The sequence below is a fragment of the Perognathus longimembris genome, chromosome 28, assembly GCF_023159225.1.
Source record: "Perognathus longimembris pacificus isolate PPM17 chromosome 28, ASM2315922v1, whole genome shotgun sequence".
Classification (NCBI taxonomy): Eukaryota; Metazoa; Chordata; class Mammalia; order Rodentia; family Heteromyidae; genus Perognathus; species Perognathus longimembris.
The window spans coordinates 80,997,268-81,018,848 of record NC_063188.1 but is presented as its reverse complement, the minus strand read 5'-3'; positions in this window follow the sequence as shown (position 1 = coordinate 81,018,848).

Here is a 21,581-nt window from a genome sequence, read left to right as displayed (position 1 = left end):
AAGCACTTTACCACTAGGCTATATTCCCAGCCCCATTATTTTTTTTATTAATATCAATGAGCTTTCATTTTGACATGTTTATGTATGCCTATAATGTACCTTGACAGACTCATCCTCTCCATCTCTCACTCACTCCCCTCTCTCCTAACCAAACCAATATCAATAAATTTTATTACTCTATTTTATACATGTACATGAAGTATTTTTGGCCATATTAAATGTCCTTCTCTATCTGTTCACTCTCCCTCCTTGCACAATACCCACATCTCAGACATGTTTCACCTAATGACATATTTAAAAGTGCATATTAATTGTTCAAAGGGATTTCACCATGGTATTCACACATTCATGTAGAATAATCATACTGACCCCTTCATTTACTCTCCCTTCCTACAACTTCTACTCCTATTCAATAGCTTTCATTGAGTTTATTTTGCCACCTTCATTCACAGATGTGATGTATTTTGACATTGTTCACCTACTAACACCCTCTTTTTCTCCCTCAAGCACCTCAAACTTTCCTACAACTGTAAATATATGTGTATATGTGTGTATTCCTACATGTGTTTACATGTATGGTTATATTTCTTAGTCTGGCATCTGCATATGAGAAAAAGCATGTGAGTTTTGTCCTTCTAGACCAGGTTTATTTTACTTAACATGATGACCTCCAGTTCTATCCATTTCCCTGCAAATGACATAATTTCATTCCTTTTTATGGTAGAATAATACTTCATGGTATATATGAACTACTTTTTCTTTTTTTTCTTTTATTTATTTTTTTTCTCAAATTTTTATTATCAAACTGACTGAACTACTTTTTCTTAATCCATTCATAAGTTGTCAGGCATCTGGTTGTGTCCACAGCATGGATATTGTGAATAGTGCTGCAATGAACATGGGATGCATGTGCTTCTGTTGTATCCTGACTTATATTCCCTTGTATATATGACCAAGAATGATACTGCAAGATCATATGGTAGTTCTATTTTTAATGTTTTGGGAACTCCCATACTGATTTCTATAGTGGTTGCACTAATTTACATTCCCATCAACAGTGTATAAGTATTTATTTTCCCCCACATCCTCATTGGCAATCGTTGTTGTCTGTGTTCTTGAAGATGACTGTTCTCATGTATGTTCCTTAAGGCTAGGGATATTGAGCATTTCTTTCTTGTGTTTGTGTCTGTGGAGTTTATTTGCCTGTTCATTAATTGGATTAGTTTTTTTTTTTTTTTTTTTTTGCAATTCAAGTTGTCAAGCCTCCTCTATATTCTGGTTATTAACCCCTTATCAGATAAATAGCTGGCGAAGAGTTTCACCCCTTTTGGGGACTGTTTCTTCAGTCTCTAGTGACTCTTTCCTTTGCTATGCAGAAGCTGTTTAGTACAATCCCATCTGTCAACTCTTGCACTTATTTGCTGAGCTTTCAAAGTTCTATTCAGGAAGAATTGCCTATGCTATGTTTTGCCTAATCTTTCCTGTAGTCGTTTTAAACTTCCAGGTCTTATATTAAGATCTTTAATTCATTTGACGATTCATTGGTCATTTTGCTATTATAATACAAGGTTTTAGTCTGCATATGGATGTCTAGTTTTTTTTCAGTACTATTTCTCAGAGACTATCTTTTCTCCAATGTATATTTTTGGGTCCTTTGTCAAAAATCAGATGCCTGCAGATGATTGTACATATTTCAGAGTCTTCTACTCAGTTCAGTTAGTCTTTGTGTCTGTTTTTGTGACAATACCATGCTTTTTTTGTTATTATTGCTATACAGTATAATTTGAAGTTGAATATTGTAATTTCTTCAGCATTGTTTCTTTTTCATTTTTTTCTTTTCTTTTCTTTTTTTTTTTTTTTTTTTTTTTTTTTTTTTTTTTTTTTTTTTTTTGGTACTGGGGATTGAACCCAGGACATTGCACTTGCTAGGCAAGCGCTTTGCCACTGATCTACATCCCAGCCTGTATTGTTTCTTTTCTAAAGATTGCTTTGACTACTGAGGTCTTTTGTGTTTCCATATGAATTTTAAGATTTATTTTTCTATTTCTGTGAAGAATGATGTTGGGATTCTGATAGGGATTGCACTGAAGCTATAGATTGCTTTGATCAGTATAGCCATTTTCATGATGTTGATTTTGATAGTCCATTAGCATAGGAGATATTTCCATCTTTTGATATCTTCTTCAATTTCCTCTTCAAAGTGTTATAGTTTTCATTGTCAAAGTCTCTCTTCTCCTTGGTTAACTTTGTTCCTAGCTATTTCTTGAAGCTGGTGTGAATGGAACTGTGTTCTTGATTTCTTTCTCAGTCTGCTCATTATTGGTATACAGAAAATGATGCTTAAAATAAGCTCATCCATCTCTAGAAAAAAACTTACTGGAACTTATATAATATTTTATAATCCCAAGATCAATTTTAAGAGAATTGAGTCTACTTCATGTTGTCCGTACAGTCTATTGACACAACATATCTCTCCATTTATTTATTGTTTGATTTCTTTTATTGGTGTTTTGTAAGCTTCAGAAAAGGGACCATTACACATTTTCTAAAGTTTATACCTCTTCAAGGCAATTAAATGGTATTGTATTTTTGTTTTATTTGCCAGTTGTTAACTGTTAGTGTAATGAAAAGAGATTGATTTCTGTGTTTTCATCTTGCACCTGTGACCTTGAAAACTCACATATTAGTTCTAGGCCTTTAAAATAAGATTTTTCTTAGAATTCCCTATGTAGACAATAAAGCATTCTGAAAATAGAAAATAAGTTTTCCTTCCTCTTCAATCACTATTACGACTTTTTCTTGCCTTATAGTGGTGGGAACTCCCACAAATACGTTGAATAAGAGCAAGGAGAACAGGTAAGTTTTCCTTATTCCTATTCCTAGTCTGAGAAAGTATTCAAATTCTCATCATTAAGTATGACATTAGCTATATTTTTGTCAATACTCATTATTAAACATAAAGATTTATCTTCTCTTGGCTGAAAGTTTGTATTTACTTCTTTATAAAAGATGAGGATTGGGCTGGGGATATAGCCTAGTGGCAAGAGTGCCTGCCTCGGATACATGAGGCCCTAGGTTCGATTCCCCAGCACCACATATACAGAAAAAACGGCCAGAAGCGGCGCTGTGGCTCAAGTGGCAGAGTACTAGCCTTGAGCGGGAAGAAGCCAGGGACAGTGCTCAGGCCCTGAGTCCAAGGCCCAGGACTGGCCAAAAAAAAAAAAAAAGATGAGGATTTGCTTCCCTGAGTTCTTTTAGGTCAGATGCTTAGATCTGGTTTGTGTAGATTCTTGATTCAGACAGAGTCTCACAAGGCTGCCATCAAAGTGGTGGCCTGGGTTGAGGAATCATCTGGAGGCTCTGTTAGGGAAGAATTCTCTTTCTCAATCACGTGGATCTTGTCAGTGAGTTTATTGTTTTCAAAATATTTTTATTATCTTTAAGTGGTTCTCCAAAGGAGTTGCCATTCATCAAAGTAATTTATGAATATGGTGCATATGAATCAATGTCACCCCTTTCAACATTGTCACCCATCCCTCCCAACCCTCCTCTTCCCTTACTTACCTTAATATTAGGTTATGTATTGATTTTTTTTGCCTTTTAACAAAGGAGTTTATGTGTACAATGCATCTTGATCTACGTGGGGCCCTTTCATCCTCGCACGTGTTCCGCCCCATCCCGAGGGTGGAACAGCTGGGATGCGGCCCCACGTGCAAGCCTTGGACTGTGTGTAGACGTGAGACGCCCACCCCCCTCTTACACTTAAATGAGGACACAGGACACACGGGCGTTCTCAGGGAAAGCTTCTTGGAATTCCGCCGATTTAATCAGGGGAGGGGTTTATATGACAGTAATGGTGGCAGGAAGGGGAGGGATCTGGAGTGGCTAGCTAGACACTAGTGACAGGCTGCTCTGAGATGTCCATCACATTGATGTCACGGAACTTCCCCCAGAGGTGGAGATCACAGCCCACAGGACGGCCCCCTGGGTTCCACCTGGCGCCATTTTGACATACATGTGCTCCGAGATGGGAGGCAGGGCTAGTTAGAGCCACCTTTCTGGTTCCGGACCAGGGGAAAAGGTAGGAGTGGATATCAGCCACACAGCCCCAGGGTGGGAGAAGGGGCGGCCTCTCAGGACTGCCCCATCAATGCCAAGCTGACGCCCAACATCTCCCTTTTCTGTTTTTTAAAATAGCAGGAGGCGCTGTAAACATAAGGCTCATGTAGACATGAGACAAATGTTGACATAAGATATATGTGGGGCCTCTTCCACAAGGGCAGGGGGTAAGTGAAGGGGCCACCCATTTGGCTTAGTTCGGAGAAATTGGAGTTCTTAGGCCATTTCTGCGCCACTCAAGATAATGCAGACAGCATTCCCCTCTTCTGGCGGTAAGGTAGAAGCAGGTTCAAACTTTGGTGATTCTGGTGGTCCATAGCAGCCAAAGTGCTGGTAACTTAACACATGTGGTTAGTAAAACATTTTATCATAAATATTGAAGTAAGGTGCTAAACCCTTATGCCTATCTTATGAACATTTTATCATAAACATTGAGGCAAGGTGTCAAAAACCTCAACTCCTATTTCTCTCCAAGTGGAACCCCTAAGTTTAGCAGCAGGGGAGAGACAAAAGGGAAACGACAATGTAATAATCCTTTCCAGTTCTGCAGGCAATATTGCCACAGCAAAACATTGCGCCACAGAGACACCAAGACAGAGTCCAGGAAGCAAGCAGGGCCGGCGCTGGTCCACTGCTGGTATACACAGGCAGGCTTCCTGTATTTCCATGGAAGAACATGAAGAAATCCACCACGGTCTTTGTTTTCCTAGAGAGAACAAGGAGAAGACATTTCTCCAGAGCGAATGCTCTGGGCTTAGTTCCCAAATCGAGGAAGGCACATGCAAAGCTCCTTCCCGCACTGATTTGGGGAGATTTAAAATTTCTTTGTGTGTGTGTGTGTGTGTGTGTGTGTGTGTGTAAATTTAAGATATTTAATGTAAGCATAGCTGTCCTTAACTGGTCATGGGGGCTGTTCCCCCCCTTTTTGTTTTAATTAATGACAAAGGAGGGCACCAGGCTGGAAGTATGGGCAGAGGTCATCTCTTCTGGAACTACTTCCTGCTGAAAAGGGACGAAGTAGTCAGGGGCCCCTGATTTGTCATATGGCCTGGTACCGTACAGTTTGGTTGGTAAGAGTCCTCATCATTACTACGAGAATGGTTATTAGGTCCAGAGGGTGTGATGGTCTCCTCTGGCCAGCTCCTGTAGCTTGGGCACATCAGGAAATCCCTAAGGCTGCTGGGGCCTCCAGGGTCCAGATCTGCGCTGGGCACAGCAGTGTAGAAAGATGATGGCCTTGAACTGCAAGTTCCCAGGTGGTGACCTCAGTGAGAGATGTTATCCTGTTAAAAGGAGACTTTTGAAAAGGTCAGGCAAAAGGCTTACAAGTTCACAGGCCTAGTTAACATGAATGACATAGAACACACCCTGGGCATAAGCCAGAAAAGTTTCATTTGGAACATAAACCTAATTGTGGTCAATTGCAAGGAAGGAGGGATGGCTGAAGGAAGTGTTTAGTGCTGGTGGGCCGGTTTGGAGTAGCCAGTCAGAGGCAAAAATAAATATATATACATATATACAACTATCAGGAAAAGGAAAATGGACAGGTATGGGCATTGGGTGGGTACAACTGTCCCTCCTGATCTCCCAGCTCTGATTAGTTTTGAAAGGGCAGGACAAGGTGACTCCGTTTAGGATTTGACATCATTCTCCTCTTACTCCTCTCCCTTAGCTTTAGCAGTGGCTGTGTCTTCCCTCCTGGATCAGCAGGCTTCATTAGCCATGTGGGATGGAGGTAGGCAGGAGAGATGGGTTAAATCTGGGCAAGGCTGTAGTATCATCTCAAGAGTCCTCTGGACAGGCTGTCGCAACTCCTGTTGGGTTGCCTGCAAGATTCTACACAGACTGTTTATTTGAAATCTCCCATTATTCCCTGGTTGCTTGCTCTAAGTACTCTGGCTTTTGTAGGCTGATGCCCTTCTGGTTTAAGCAGGGTGACAACTTTAAAAAGATTTTTCTAGTCACAAACTCCCAAGGAAACTCTGTGGCCACTAACATAACTATGATGTTTTTAACCTGGAGTAACTGCTATGTATGATAGGACTATTATGAACCCAACTCTAATCTTGGGAGGGGGTAAAAAATCCTCACAAGACTCCCAGATTGCTTTAACAGTTTCCTATGCAAGAGAGAGAGACTAAGGAATCATTAGTAGTGAAACCAGGCAGTTTGGGAACAGACTGTGGAGGCTTTCTGCCACAGTCCACACAGCTAGCACATATGTTGACCTGTATCCTATGAAGCAAAATGTTAATTTTGGGTCAGGAAATTTTAGGTTAATACTCACATTTGTATAAAATGACTCTGATCCCCCGATTTTAAAGAGTTTATGAGAGCACAGGAGAGAAAAATGGAAAAGCAAAATCTTTGTCTATACCAAAGAATTGTCATGAACAGATGTACTTTTAACATAAAGAATAACACACTGGCTTTATATTATTGTATTTATATCACATGCTGTATATTAGAACTTTTTTGGAATTTTTTTAGACATGTTTGTTTTCACTCAAACAATCCGTTTGGGTTTAAAACCTGGGGTTCTTCCTTGCTGTAACCCTACCTGCAGGCTGTAAGGGAAAGTTTAACACAGAACTTAAGCAAGTTAACGTAGTGGTTAAAAAGGCAAGTAACTTTTAAACCATGATGCTAGATTTTACATATCTTACCCACAAACAGATAAGACAGACAGACACATAAATGCAGAAAAACGGCTGTGCACAAGCTTTGGGCGCGCTTAGAAAAATTTCTGAAATGGCCATGTAAGTCTACTGGAATTCCAGTGGCAAAATGATATTATTTTGCCCATATTTTAGAACCACGTGGTCAGTTAAAAACAAAACTTTTCCTAGGAAGCAAAAATTTTTAGATTCAGGCACACAGCAAGACATCTCTCTTTTCTTTGTTCACCAAAAACTCCAAATTTAAGTGAATCCCCAAACTTATCAAACATCAATAACAAAAACCTAAAGCTTTTTTTGTCTCTTTTAACACAGATTAGCCAACAACAAATGTCAGGTATCCCAGGCCTCAGAAGCAGGGGGAGGGAGCAGGGGCAGGCCAGCCCAAAAAACGGTGCGCGCCGTGGCCAACTTGCCAGGCCTCAGAAGCAGGAAGGGGGAGGGGCCAGTACAGGCAACCAGGCCAGAAGCGGCGCGCCCTGCTATGCGCTGAAGCTGCCACTTTGTCAGGTCTCCCGCCCAGATGGCAGTGCCTGCTCCGTGAGCCGCCACTGCCACCTTGTGCGCCGCACCAGCCCCAAGCACTGCCGGGGCCCACCCGCCAGGCTCAGACACGGGGACCCACGCAGCAGCACCCGCAACTCTCTGCTTCCCGGCCCGCTCATCTGCCACGTGTCCCGGGGCCAAGCTTGGCCCAGGATCCAGGGGATGAGGCCAAGGCAGGTCTAAGGGCCCATTGGAATGAGGCTTTGCACCCCTCTCCTCCTGAGCTCTGCCCCATCATTCCCTACCTACTGATGGGGGGACTACACACCCGGGAAATACGATCCACGATCCAAGGGATTACCGGTAGCTCAAAAATCTGTTTCCCGTGGGCTCGTACCCCCACATTGGGTGCCAATATGTGGGGCCCTTTCACCCTCGCGCATGTTCCGTCCCGTCCCGCGGGTGGAACAGCTGGGGTGCGGCCCCATGTATAAGCCTTGGACTTTGTGTAGACAGGAGATGCCCGCCCCCTTCTTACGCTTAAATGAGGACACAGGACATGAGGGCGTTCTCAGGGAAAGCTTCTTGGAATTCCACCGATTTAATCAAGGGAGGGGTTTATATGACAGTAATGGTGGCAGGAAGGGGAGGGATCTGGAGTGGCTAGCTAGACACTAGTGACAGGCTGCTCTGAGATGTCCATCACATTGATGTCACGGAACTTCCCCCAGAGGTGGAGATCACAGCCCACAGGATGGCCCCCTGGGTTCCACCTGGCGCAATTTTGACATACATGTGCTCTGAGATGGGAAGCGGGGCTAGTTAGAGCCATCTTTCCTGTTCCAGACCCAGGAAAATGGTAGGAGTGGATAACAGCCAAGCAGCCCCAGGGCGGGAGAAGGGGCGGCCTCTCAGGACCGCCCCCTCAATGCCAAGCCGATGCCCAACAGATTTGTGTCACCACTTCCAAATCTTCACACACACCCCCTTTGACCCATTCCTTCCTTTATATTGCTCAACAACAAAATAAATACCAAGTAAAAGGTACTCACAAGAAGGTAGTGGGGGCAAGGAGAGAAGGATAGAATAATAAAGCAGGAAAGAATGCATTGTATATAAAACAAAATTGAGAGTTTAAAATCTTTTTTTTATATTTTTTTGCCAGTCCTGGGGCTTGAACTCAGGTCCTAAGCACTGGCCCTGGCTTGTTTTGCTCAAGGCTAGCACTCTACCACTTGAGCCACAGGTCCCCTTCTGGCTTTTTCTGTGTATGTGGTGCTGAGGAATAGAACCTAGAGCTTCATGCATGTTAGGCAAGAACTCTACCACTAAGGCACATTCCCCGCCCCAAGAATTTATTCCTTTTATCATGATTGAGTATAGAATTTTGTCAAAAGAGTTTTTTCTTTGTCAATCAATTTAAAATCCTTTTTTTCATTTTTAACCTGTTGATATGATGCACTATGTTGATTTTTAATGTTTATTTTTAATTAGTATTATAAAGGTGATATACAGAGGGATTATAGTTACACACATCTGGTAAAGTGTATGTTTCTTTTTGGATAATGTCATCCCTTTCCTCACTCCAGTTTTTCTCTCCTGTCCCCACCCACAAGTTGTATAGTTCATTTTCAAAATAGTGTCTAGTGAGTAGAACTGCTGCATTTGTTTATATTTTGTCCCTCCATTTCTGTGCCATTGACTGCTTTATAAATGTTGAAGCAAACATATAACAGCGATAAATCCCACTTGCTCATAGTGTATAATTCATTTTGTTAATTGATAAGATTGGGTTTGCTGATGTTTTCTTAAGGATTTTAACCTTTAATTTTATGAGAGATTCTACTCTGTTGTTTTTCCCTTATTTTATATATATATGTATGTATATATACAATATATATATATTTTTTTTTCTGAATTTGGTATGACAGTATAGGTTAATCATCTCTAATCTAAAAGTCCAGAATCCAAAGCTCCTTTTTTTATGGAGCTGAAAACAGAATTTAGAGCTTTGGCCATTCTGAGCAATCAATGTGCCATGGAGCTATACCAGAGCCCAAAAGTCCAAAACTTTTTGAGGGTCAGTATGTTTCACATTGTGGAAAACTTTGTATTTTGCACTAGAAATGTTCAACCAATAAAGTTTATGCAAATTTAAAAACCAGGAATGTGCTCATTTGAAACACCTTTGATCCCAAGAATTTTTTATAAGTTTTCAATCTGTAATACTAGCCTCATAAAATGAGTTGGGATATGTTATTTCCTCTGAGATTTTCTAAGACATTTTGCAAAATTGCTATTAACTTGTCTTCTTTCTCCTTTCCCTTCCCTCACACCTGCCTCCTTCTCTATCTTGTACGTTTATCTTCTTTCGGTCAGTATTCTCTTGGTTATCTATTCTATTGGATAAGAGCTATTAATTTGTATTTAAGTTTCTTTTGATTCTATTTGGTTTTCACTCAAGTTCATTGATTGTATCCTTTATCTCCATTCTACTATTGATTTAATCTAGCAATGGAATCATTTTTTATTTTAGCTGTGCTTTTCAGTTCTATGATCTACATTTGGTTCTTTTTATAACTTCTATTTTCAAGAGCATGCATAATTGATCATTGAAGCATTTTGATGATGATAGTTTTAGAATCTTTACAAATAATTCCAATGTCTTGTTCAGATGTTTCTAGGTTTTGTGTGTGTGTGTGTGTGTGTGTGTGTGTGTGTGACAGAGAGAGAGAGTGTGTGTGTGTCCTGGCTTATTTGCACAAGGCTAGTGCTCTACCACTTGAGCCACAGCTCCATTTCTGTTTTTTGGTGGTTAATTGGAGATAACTTTCCTGTCCAGACTGGCTTTGAATGGGAATGTTCAAATCCTAGCCTCCTAAATACCTGGGATTACAGACATGAACTACTAGCATCCACCATAGAATATACATTTTTTTTCAGATGTTATAGAACTCTGGATTCTATTTAACCTTTCCTTAAGGAGGCAATTCCCCTGTTGACATGCAGCAGAAGAGCACATAGATGTGGATGCTGAGCTTGTCACTGGATGTCACTGATGCCATCCCAGCAAGGGTTCAGAGCTGACTCATATGCCTTACTGCATTTAGGCAGAATGGAAGTTAAAAATTAGGCTCCTTTTTTGGTCCCATAGGCATCATCTTCTCAGTGGATGTAGAATATTGACCTGTCTCTAATGAGGGTGTAAGCTCAGATCCTTCCTGAGCCCCACTGACACCAGGAGAGAGAGGAGTGTTGGAAATGAAGTGCCAAGGAAAGCCTCTACTACTGCATTCTTCCAGTTGAAGCTGGGAGGCAATGGAGCTCAGATTACCACTGGGCACCCCTGTATTATGCCAGGTGAGAAATCGAAACCCTTCTCGTTTCTGCTGGGTAGAGGATTAAAGACCAGTGGCTTTCATGGCTCTGCTTATACTATTCTGGCAAGGCAATTGGGTTGCTGCCACATGCTTCTGCTGGTTTAGAGATGGATAATCAGTTCCCTGCTCAGCTAGTCAACACAATCCCACAGGGAAATTGGAGTGTGATGGTTTCTTCTTTTGGGCAGAGACTGGAATGAGATGGAATGTCAGCCTCCTGAGTAGAATGGATATTGACTGAAAGCTTTTCTGTTGTTAGGCCACTCTTTTTCAGTACTTTGGCTAAGGAGAACAGGCTTTTTTGGGAGCATGTTTTCTTTTCTTTTTTATTTTGAGCCTGTTGGCAGTTCTGGTTTGGAAGCTTGTACAGATTCCTGTCTAGGATACATGGGTGGCAAAAAAAAAAAAAAAAAAACCCATGGAATTCATCAGTGTTGTTTCTCACATCAAGGAATCCAGGCAGTCTGCCATCTTCTTACCACCTCTGAGAGGCTTCCTATGCTTGCTTGTTGTATTATATCCAGGATGGTTTTGACTGGTAACTTGGCTAGGATTTTTAATTTTTAACTGATACATGAAATCATGAAAATTATGTAAGTTAATGGGGATACCGTGAAATGTTGTGACCTCACTTAATGCTTAAGTCATGTTAAGGATAGTTACCTCCTCAAATATTTATCATCTCTTTATAATGAAAACTTCAAATCCTTTCTTTCAACTTTGTGAAACATACAGTACATTACTGAAATCTGTAGTCACCTTTTGTACAATAACAGACCAGGATTTAGTTATATATAGCTCCTATCTACTTGTAACTTAATACTCATTGATCAACCTTTCTCTGGTCCTACTTCAACCTACTCTCTGATCTCTGATAACCATGGTTCTATTTTCAATTTTGGTATGATTAACTGTTTGAATTCCACATGGGAGTGAGATAATGTATTTATTTGTCTTTCTGTGCAGATATATTTCACTTAGCATAATTATCTCTAATTCTATACCCATGTTTGCAAATGACAGGATTTTATTCTTTTTTTTTTTTTTGGATGGGTAAGAAGTGTTTCACTGTGCATAGGTACAACATTTTCTTTATCTATTCATCAAATTATGAGTACTTAAGTTATTCCTATGTCTTAATTGTTGTGAACAGTGCCTAAATGAACATGGGAATGCAGATGTCTCTTTGATGTATTAATTTCACTTTCTTTGGATAAACAGCTGTAGAAGACTTGCTGGATGCAATGGTAAATCTTTTCTTAGTTTGTTTTAAGGAACTCCATACTGTTTTTTTTATAATGGCTGCAGGGATTAACATTCTAATTAATGAGTTGTTGTCTGCATATTTGTTTGTTTTGTTTAATGATAGTGGGTTTTGACCTCTTGGCTTTGTGCTTGCTAGGCAGGCGCTCTACTACTTGAGCAATATCCTGAGCCCTTTTTAGCTTTGGCTGTTTTTTTTAAATTTCTTTTCTTTTTTTATTTTATTGCCAAATTGATGTACAGAGAGGTTGCAATTTCATACGTTAGGCCTTGGGTAGATTTCTTGTACTGTTTGTTACCTCCTCACTCATTCCCCCTCCCCCCTCACCATTTGGTGTAAACCAACTGAGCTTTTGCTGTTTTTCCGTAGAAGTTCTCATGCTTTTGTCTGGAGCAGGCCTTGGACTACAATCCTCCTAACTATGTTTCCCATGTAGCTGGATAAATGATACTTGACATACTTGTTGAGATGAGTCTCATGAAGATTTTTGCTCAGGCTGGCTTTAAACTTTCTAGTTTTCCTGTCTTTGTCAACTTTTCTCAACAATGTTTTATAATTCTTATTGTAGAAGTTTTTTTTCTTTTTTAGCAAAATTTATTCATATATGTCTATATGTGCATAAATACACATACACTTACAAAATATTGTCTAATTCATGCAACGTTATCAAAGGTCTAGTCACTCCAAGTACTTGTGATGCACAATAATGAATATTTTGTTTTCTGTTTTAGCCATTCTGATCAGTTTATAGAGACACTGCACTGTAGTATTGATTTACAATTCTCTGATGAGTAAGGGAGTTGATCATTTTTTTGTCATATTGTTTTCGAAACCCTTTGGTTCTCCCACCTCCTTCCCTCAATCTTTTAGTACTGCAGTTTGAACTTAGGGCCTAGTGCTTGCTAGGCAGGTGCTTTACTACTTGAGCTATATCTCTAGCTCTTTCTTGTTATCATTATTTTTCAAGTAAGGTCTCATATTTTGCATGAACAGAATTCCCTTATTTATATTTCCCACATAGCTGACATGACAAGTGCATACTATCATACCCAGTTTTTAGTTGGTTAAGAAGGAGCCTCATATACTTTTTTCCTGGACTGCCCTATAGCCATGATCCTCCCAATCTCAGCCTCTTGAATAGCTAGTTATCTTCTTTTATAATGCATCAATTCAAACCTTTTACCTGAATTTCTATTGGACCAAATGTATTTTTCTTAGAAATACATAAAATCCTTTATGTCATCTGACTAGGGGTATTTTGTTGGCTAAATGCCTATATTTAGTGGTACTGGGGGTTTGAACTCAGGGCTTTGCATTTTCTTGCTTTTTCACTGGCTGGTGTTCTACCACTTGAGTCATGCCTCCAGCCTTGCTTTTTGCTAAGTATTTTGGAGATTGCGTCTTAACTGACCTTTTTTTTTTAAACTGGACTGTCTTTGAATCATAATTCTCTGGATCTCAGCCTCCAGAGCAGCTAAGATTACAGGGTGAGCCACTAGCACCTGACCTGAATAAATGTATTTCATATGTTCTCTCCCAAGTTGTGCCTTGCCTTTCAGTCTCTTAATGGTAGTTTCTAGATATTTAAAAATCTTTCCAGGCGCCATTGGTTCACACTTGTAATCATAACTACTCAGGAGACTAAGATATGAGGGTTGAGGTTCAAAGCCAACCCAGGTAGGAAAGTCTGTGATACTCTGATCTCCAATTAACCACCAGAAAACTGAAAGTGGTGCTGTGGCTCAAGTGGTAGAACGCTAGCCTTGAGCTGAAGAGCTCAGAGACAGTGCCCAGGCCCAGAGTTCGAGTCCTATGACCGACAAAAAAAAAGTCTTGGTCCCAATTTTTCTTTTTTTTTTCTCTTTATACAGTATTTTCTGGGTTCAGATTTAAAAGTTTTAGGGGCTTGAGGATGGAGACTAATGGTAGAACACTTGCCTTGCATGTATAAAGTCCTGGGTTCCATTCTCAGCACCACAAAAGAAAGAAATTTGGGGGTTCTTCTTGTAACATTTTCTTCTCTTTTCTGGGAGAAAGATTGAAGTGTTAGGAGAAAAATTGGTGAGAACATGAATCAGGTTGTATTCAAGGTAGCTTCACTTCCTCCCAGAAACCCAAATCACTTCTAGCACTAAGAGCTTTGTGCTAAATCAATCTCCTTATAACACATCACCCCACCCATGCTGGCTGATACCTCATTGTTCTCAAGATATTGAATTGTTCTTTAAGAATTCTGTTGATCTCCTCTATTCTCATTTCATCTAACATGACTACACCTCTGGTCTTCTCAGAGCATCAAAGTTCTTTCACATTTAGTTCCTGACCTACAAGGAAGTTAGGAAAACTTCAGGTCATTGAGGATTTGAGGAAGCTTCCTAATTACATGGATAATATACATAGCTACTCCAGATCATCTGAAATGCCCTCATATGCATTTTTAAAAAGTCCTTTTTTTTTTTGAATTTTTTTGGCCAGTCCTGGGGCTTGGACTCAGGCCTGAGCACTGTCCCTGGCTTCTTTTTGCTCAAGGCTAGCACTCTGCCACTTGAGCCACAGCGCCACTTCTGGCCGTTTTCTGCATATGTGGTGCTGGGGAATTGAACCCAGGGCTTCATGTATATGAGGCAAGCACTCTTGCCACTAGGCCATATCCCCAGCCCGCTCATACGCATTTTTATTGTTCTGTTTTTCATATTAACTTGTAATTGCTTACATAAGCAGAAGCAGATGTCTTAAACTAAGACGTTTGATATGAAACTTCTAGAAATGCCTATTTATATATTGGCCGAATTAGAGAAGCAAGATGAGAAAGCATTATGATTATCATATTTCAGTAATTATTATTAAATTTTAGGAGCTCACCACTTATAATGATATTTACCAAATAGTTGTATAAAACAAAGTGAAAGTGAAAGAATAAATACATATAAAAAGAAATAGAAATTGTATTTGCTCTTTGTGAATAATAGCTTAAATTTCATTCTAAAAGATATTTGGATATTAGATGCAATTTTCTCTGGAAGTAAAGAAACTAGACTAAACAGTGCAGCATCTAGGAGAGCCACAATGTAGCAGCAACAGTATCATGTCTTCCCCTCAGTTCTGAGTTTCCTCAAGGTGGCCTCTTATCATAATTTGAGCCAAAACTTACCCAAGCTCAACAACAGAGCTTGAGAGTCACAGAGGCCTGAACACAGACAGTGGTAAACCTATGAAATAATAAAAAGGTGGGGAAATAAAGTTCATGTCAACCAGATGCTAAAGAGTCCTCTAGCTGGCCAACGGGAAAATAGATGACAAGGATGTGCAATGTCCCTACATCAGTTATTACTAGTGGGATGTGATGCCATGGGTTCCATCGACAACATGGGTGAGCGTTGCAGTGAACCAGCCATCATTGCTTGGCCCAGGTTACTATGGTGGGAGCATGAATGTCAGCAGATACCTGTAGGCTATTTGAATGAGTCACTTATTGGGCACTTTTCTGTAATCTTGATCTAGTTCAAAGGGGCTGAACATCTAAATTAAATCAGAACTGACAGACACTGTAATGCCTCTAGTTTATTAGTTCTGTTGTGATTTAAAGCAAATTTACCAAATGTCTTAATTAGATTCCCGAAATTCCAAAAACACTAGGCAAAAAATCAGTTTTGGCAAAAACATGCTAGTTCTGCCCACATCCCCTTCTGCACACCCAGATGCCAAATTGCTTAAAGCTCTAAATAATTGCTCTGTAGATTAAATAAATTAAATTCATTCATTTGTGCTCAAGTTTTAAGACTTAGCTGGCCAAGTCTTTCCCCCAAAGTTTATTAGCAGAGAAAAGTAGTACAATTTGATTTGTATTACACACCATTAGTAAAATGAAACTTCAAAGTTATCTGTATGTCAGAAGGAACCAAGTTGGTAAATATTAAAGTTAGTCATAAAACTACATACAAATGCTTGCATTATCTAGGAAACAAAAATACTTTATTAAAGCTTTGCAAGCATGTAAACTCAATAGAATTACACTATGCACTCCATGGAGATAAGACATTATAGAAAAATACATGTACAAGAGGAAAGGATGGGAAATGAAAGTGTATGCCTTTCACCTCAAAAGGAACAGGAGAATTTTACAATTAACATTGTTTTTCAAACAGTTCGGTGGTGGAGTTGGAGAATAGCTTTGCTGAGAGTGGCAGAGCCTCCAGATTGAGCCTTCTCTTTATTGTGTGGTCCAGCATTTCTCAGTATTTGGACCCCAGACCAGCAGCAGTAGAATCATCTGAGAACTGAACTGGCTAGAAACGCAACTTCTTGAGTCCTTTCCTAGTTGTATTTTCAGGAAACTGGTTTTGTTTGCTTTTGTAGTACTAGGGATGGAACCCAGGTTATTCATGCTAGGCAAGTGCTCTGCCACTGAAGTTTTTTTTTAATTCATTTTGTTTTATTGTCAATGTGATGTAGGGGGGGGGGGTTACCATTACCTAAATAAGGTCCAACAGTGTTCCCCCCCTTTGTTTTGTCCCTCCCAACTCCCACTGATTTATACTCAGCCCTGAAATAGCTTTTTAACCAATTTTCCAGTTGATGCTGAGGAATACTAAATCTGAGAGCCAATGAACTTGAAATCTCTAAATTGATGACATTTTTAATCATGCAGCTTTCTAAATAAATAGTTTGTAGAGGCCCTAGAACCACCTTGTGTTGAGTAGTGAGACCCTATGGACCTGGATTCTTATTGTGTCTCAATCACCTAAGTCAGGAGTGCTCTAGACAAGTGAATGTGTTTCACAATGTATTGCATGTTCATCTATAAACGCAACTTGCATAAGGAGATAGGACTTAGTGACAATCTAGATTTTAGGCTCCATGCTTACATCGGAATTGTCAGAAATCACTTTGGAAGCAAGCTGTAGCATTGGAAATTTCCTACTTCTTCATCTTCCAGAGAGATGAAAATAATGTGCATCTGGAAAATACCATGCTCAGTGAATACATTTGTAGAGATGCTAGGGAAAATATGTTCTTATATGCATTTGTAGTTGAAATCCCAGACTTCCGGGGAAAAGGGTAACCTGGTTTGATGTCCGTGGAGGAGAGGGTTGTTATGGCCAAAATGTCACACTTAAGTGAACTGACCTTTGTTTTTTTTAGCCTTCCCAGAAAGTCAGCAGCATCAAAATAATAGCAGATTCAGGATATCACGTTCTTGAGCAAAGCTTGTGAAAACTGGCTTTAAAGCAACTTAGAATGCGGTTGCTATGTTTGCCTGTTAAGAAATGTTGACTAAAGAAAAAGACAAAACGTGAGATTTATTTTTGATAAGAAATACGGGGTGATGTGGCTTAAATGGCAGGCCCTCAATAGCATAAGTCTCTGAGTTCAAATGCTCATTTATCACGAAAAGTAAATGAATAGAAAGGGAAAGGAGAAAGAAAAGGGAAGACGAAAGGAAGAAAAAAGGGAAACACATTCTATGACCATGAAAACAAACTGGTTTTGCCTTTTTTCTTGGTGTTGGCATTGTTGTTTCTTGACCCTGGGCCTTCAAATGCTTATCTGATAGCTCTCCAAACATGATGCACTATGTAGAATTTTGTGTATTTTCCTGGGGTGGAGGTCTATATATCTCAAGGTATTTGTAAACGTTTCAGACTCTAAAACAATTAAGAGTCACCTAAATGGATATTTAAGTTGTTTCCACTGCTCAGCTAATACAAATAAAACTGTGATTAATATCTGTGGATATATGTTCTTTTGTCCATGGGTGTTTGGGAAAATGCTTAGAATGTCATCATTGATTGTGCATTGGTGAATTTTGCTAAATATTCTCAAATTTTCATTCATTGAGATTTCATAACTTATCATTAGTTGTGTGTAAGGGTGAAAGTTTTTCCTTGTGCAATTTATGTAGTGATATTGCTGAGTTTTGACAAACCAGTGGTTTGAAAATGGCAACTTGTCTTAGTTTTAATTTTCATAAATTTAATTAACTTAATTTTATTGTTTTTTTCCTTCTGTCTTCCTTTCCTTTCCTTCTTTCCCTTCCTTTCCTATCCTTCTTTGCCAGGAGAAGAGCTTGGACTCAGAACCCTGTGCACTAGGCTTTCTCACCCACAACTAAAGCTCTAATACTTGAGCCACTCCTTGAAGTCTGGTACTTTGCTGTTTAATTGGAGAAGGAGTCTCTTAGGCTTTTCTTCTCTGGGCTGGCTTCAGATATCAGGATCTTCCAGATCTCCTGAGTAGCTAGGATTTTAATAGGCATAAGCCACTGATGCCTGGCTATAATATAAAATTTTTACTGGTAGAATAACTACATGCTGAAAGCTCCATATAGAATTTACCACCAAGGTGCTTATAGAGGGGCTGAACCCTTAAGAAAACCTCCATTAGGCATTTTGTTATAAGCCACTGGAGACCAGGAGTCATGAGCCACAGAGCTCATATTATTTTTCAGTTTTGCTCTATCAACAGCATCATCACCATAGATGAAAGACTGTACCATTGCTGCTAAGGATGCATTTAAAGAAAGAATTAATTTAATCTGTTCTTCTCAGGACTTATGAGGGAAAACCTATGAGACAACTTTTGCACTACCTGACATATAATCAGTTCTCTTTTCCACTGTTCTGTAGACTAGTGACAAAGCCATCACCTCCACTACCACCACCACCAAAATTCCAAGTTAAAAGAGTAAATTATTCTAAGCAGATGATGGAAATGTAAGTGTGGCTTCGAAACTTAAAATACAGTCATGCCTCTTGTTCTACTTTCTTCTATTGGGAAATAAAATTAAAGTATGATTAAGTCCATCAATAGTACAATATAACTCTACTTTTTGTACTAAAATTAACAGGTTTTTTGGTCAGTCTTGGGGCTTGAACTCAAGGCCTGAGCACTGTCCCTGAGTTTCTTTTGCTCAAGGTTAGCACTTTACCACTTGAGCCACAGTATCACTTCTGGCCTTTTCCATTTATGTGGTATGGAGAAATCAAACCCAGGGCTTCATGCATGCTAGGCAAGCGCTCTACCACTAAGCCACATTCCTAGGCCCAAGTTAACAGGTTTTATAAAGGGGATTTTTTTTTTTTTTGCATTTCACTTGTACCTGGGCAATATTTTTACTTACGTGCAAAATTCAATACTGCTGTAAATGAATTTAAGTCTGAGAACAAAAAAACACTTGAAATAAAGCTTGTATATGCAATAGTAAAACTTCAATTTAAACCAATATCTGGAGGGGTAAAAATGCAGTATTTCTAATTATTATATTTAATTTATTTTTATAAGAGGCCAATTAGGAAGAAATGAGGTAATTAGCAGAATCTTCAACTGAAACAAATGTAATAACAATTGTTTAATTCATGAAAGACCTGAGGCCTATTAAATCACTAGTTAATGTTAATTACTCGGTACAGACATTAATTATTGGAAAAATTTGTTGATATTTAAAGCCTGTTAGAAAATGAAAACTATGAAAGAGAGGAATTTTTCTTTAATACAGTTACTTAGGACCTAGATATACATGTGTTCATGCATACATAGCTTTTTTTCTCCATCTTGTCTAGCGCAATCCCTCCCCATAGTGAATTATAATCATGTGCTTTCAACAAGCCTAATACTTACAGCTTCCTGAAAATAATCATTCTAATTCAACAACTTAGTTGAAAGCAATACAATAAGTATATTGCCAGTAAAGATGACATTTACTCTAAAGTACAGATTATATGGTTGATACTCAATATTTGCTATTCATTAATCCAAAGCTCTGCTAAATTAAGCTATATACCTTCTTAGAATGTTGAGGCATTATCATTACATTTTTCTTTAATGGTTGGTACTTTGGAGTGAGTGTAAAGTTAAGTTATTGATAAAACTTACTTATTTATCACATTGATGATACTGTGTTTCCAGGAATAAAATTCAATTGAGAATATCATGTACAAAATTAGTAAAATGAGAAGTTAATCATGCCTTATTAGATATTCACTTAAAATGATTTAATGCTGCTTTTGAACATTCTAAAGTTATGGAGAGTTTACATTTTAAGTTGTAGAAAATTGGAAAAATAGCAAAATTTAGAATAATGAGTTTTTAAGATGCTATTACATTCATGTATGACATACAGTTTCCTCTCACTCTTAAAACTCTAATGTTGTTAACAGTGAGAACATGGTGCATCTCAACAGCTTATTAGATTAATTTAGAATCTAAGATCCTGACTTTCATGTTTGGCATGTAAAACATGAATTTGAATTAAGGAATATTTATCATGATCCTACAATCTGCAGGAAAATACTTGTTTGTTTCCTTTAAAAGGCTTATAATTTAATTTGGAACAGTCCCAGGAGGGAAAGAATCAGTCATTGAAATAATAATTGCTAATAATCAAAAGAGAGTCAGCTACCATTGTCACTGAAGCATTTGCCTGAAAGTAGAATGGTGATTATTACTCAGGACTGGGAAAGGTGCCAGGGGAACTGGAGAGGGGGAAAGAGAGTGGATGAATAGAATTGATGCATACTGCATGCATGTGTGGGAATATAGTGAGTCTCATTAATATATACAATTAAAATGATTTTATTAAGTATTTAAAGTAAACAGTAAAATGCTCACACACCTCTGTACAAAAGAAACAGTGGGTCAAAAAATAACTAAAAGCAACATTTCCTTGAGAACCTTCCAGATCTCTTGTAGAATGAAAAGTGTTCACTGTTGAACTGAACTAACTCATACTGGCTATGCGAAGACTATATTTATGTTTTCAAGAATTGTGTGATGTGATTGTGGGAAGCAGATACTAAAACTTAAATAGTGTATAATTCTAATTCAATTAATTGTATTCAAAAGGAAGGTAACATACTCCCAAACCATCACTTCCTAATTACTTCACTAAAATTTTCTATGATTTTTTAACATGATTAACATCTATTGTATCTGAGTGGTATATGATGTGATGTTATGCTACTGGGACAACTCTAACTGCATTTAGTGAAGTCATATAATGTAGCATGCAGTTTTATGTGGTGGGAGCATTTAGACAATGGAAATCAGCAAATGTTACATACAGATCACTGGCTTTTCATTTCAGAGTGGTCATTGGTAGGTATTTAGCAGCACATCAACTGCTCCTATAACACACTGGGCTGGAACTCCAGGTGTCAGAAAGGCTTAAAATTTTTGCAGGGAGCAGGGTGGCTCACACCTGTAATCTTAGCTACTCGGGAGACTGAAATCTTAAGGATCAAGGTTCAAAGCCAGCCTGGGCAGGAAAGTCCTCGAGAATCTTATCTCCGATTAATGATCAAAAAAGCTGAAAGTGGAGCTGTGACTCAGTGGTAAAGCTATAGACTTGAGCAAAGAAGCTTAGGGACAGTGCTCAGGCCCTGAGTTCAAGCCCTAGGATGAGCACAAAAAATTGCATATATGAAAATAGAATAAAGAAACGTATTGGTCAGGTGCAGTGGTTTATGGGTGTGGTGGCATGCTTCTATCATCTCAGCTATGTGGGGGAAAAACATCTAAGGACTGTGGTCCAGGCTGGCCTGGGCAAAATGCAAGACCCTATTTGAAATCATGAAAACAAAAGTGCTAGGGTTAGAGGGTATGCCTCAAGTGGTGAGGAACCTACCTACAACAGCAAAGTCCTGAATTCAAGCCCTA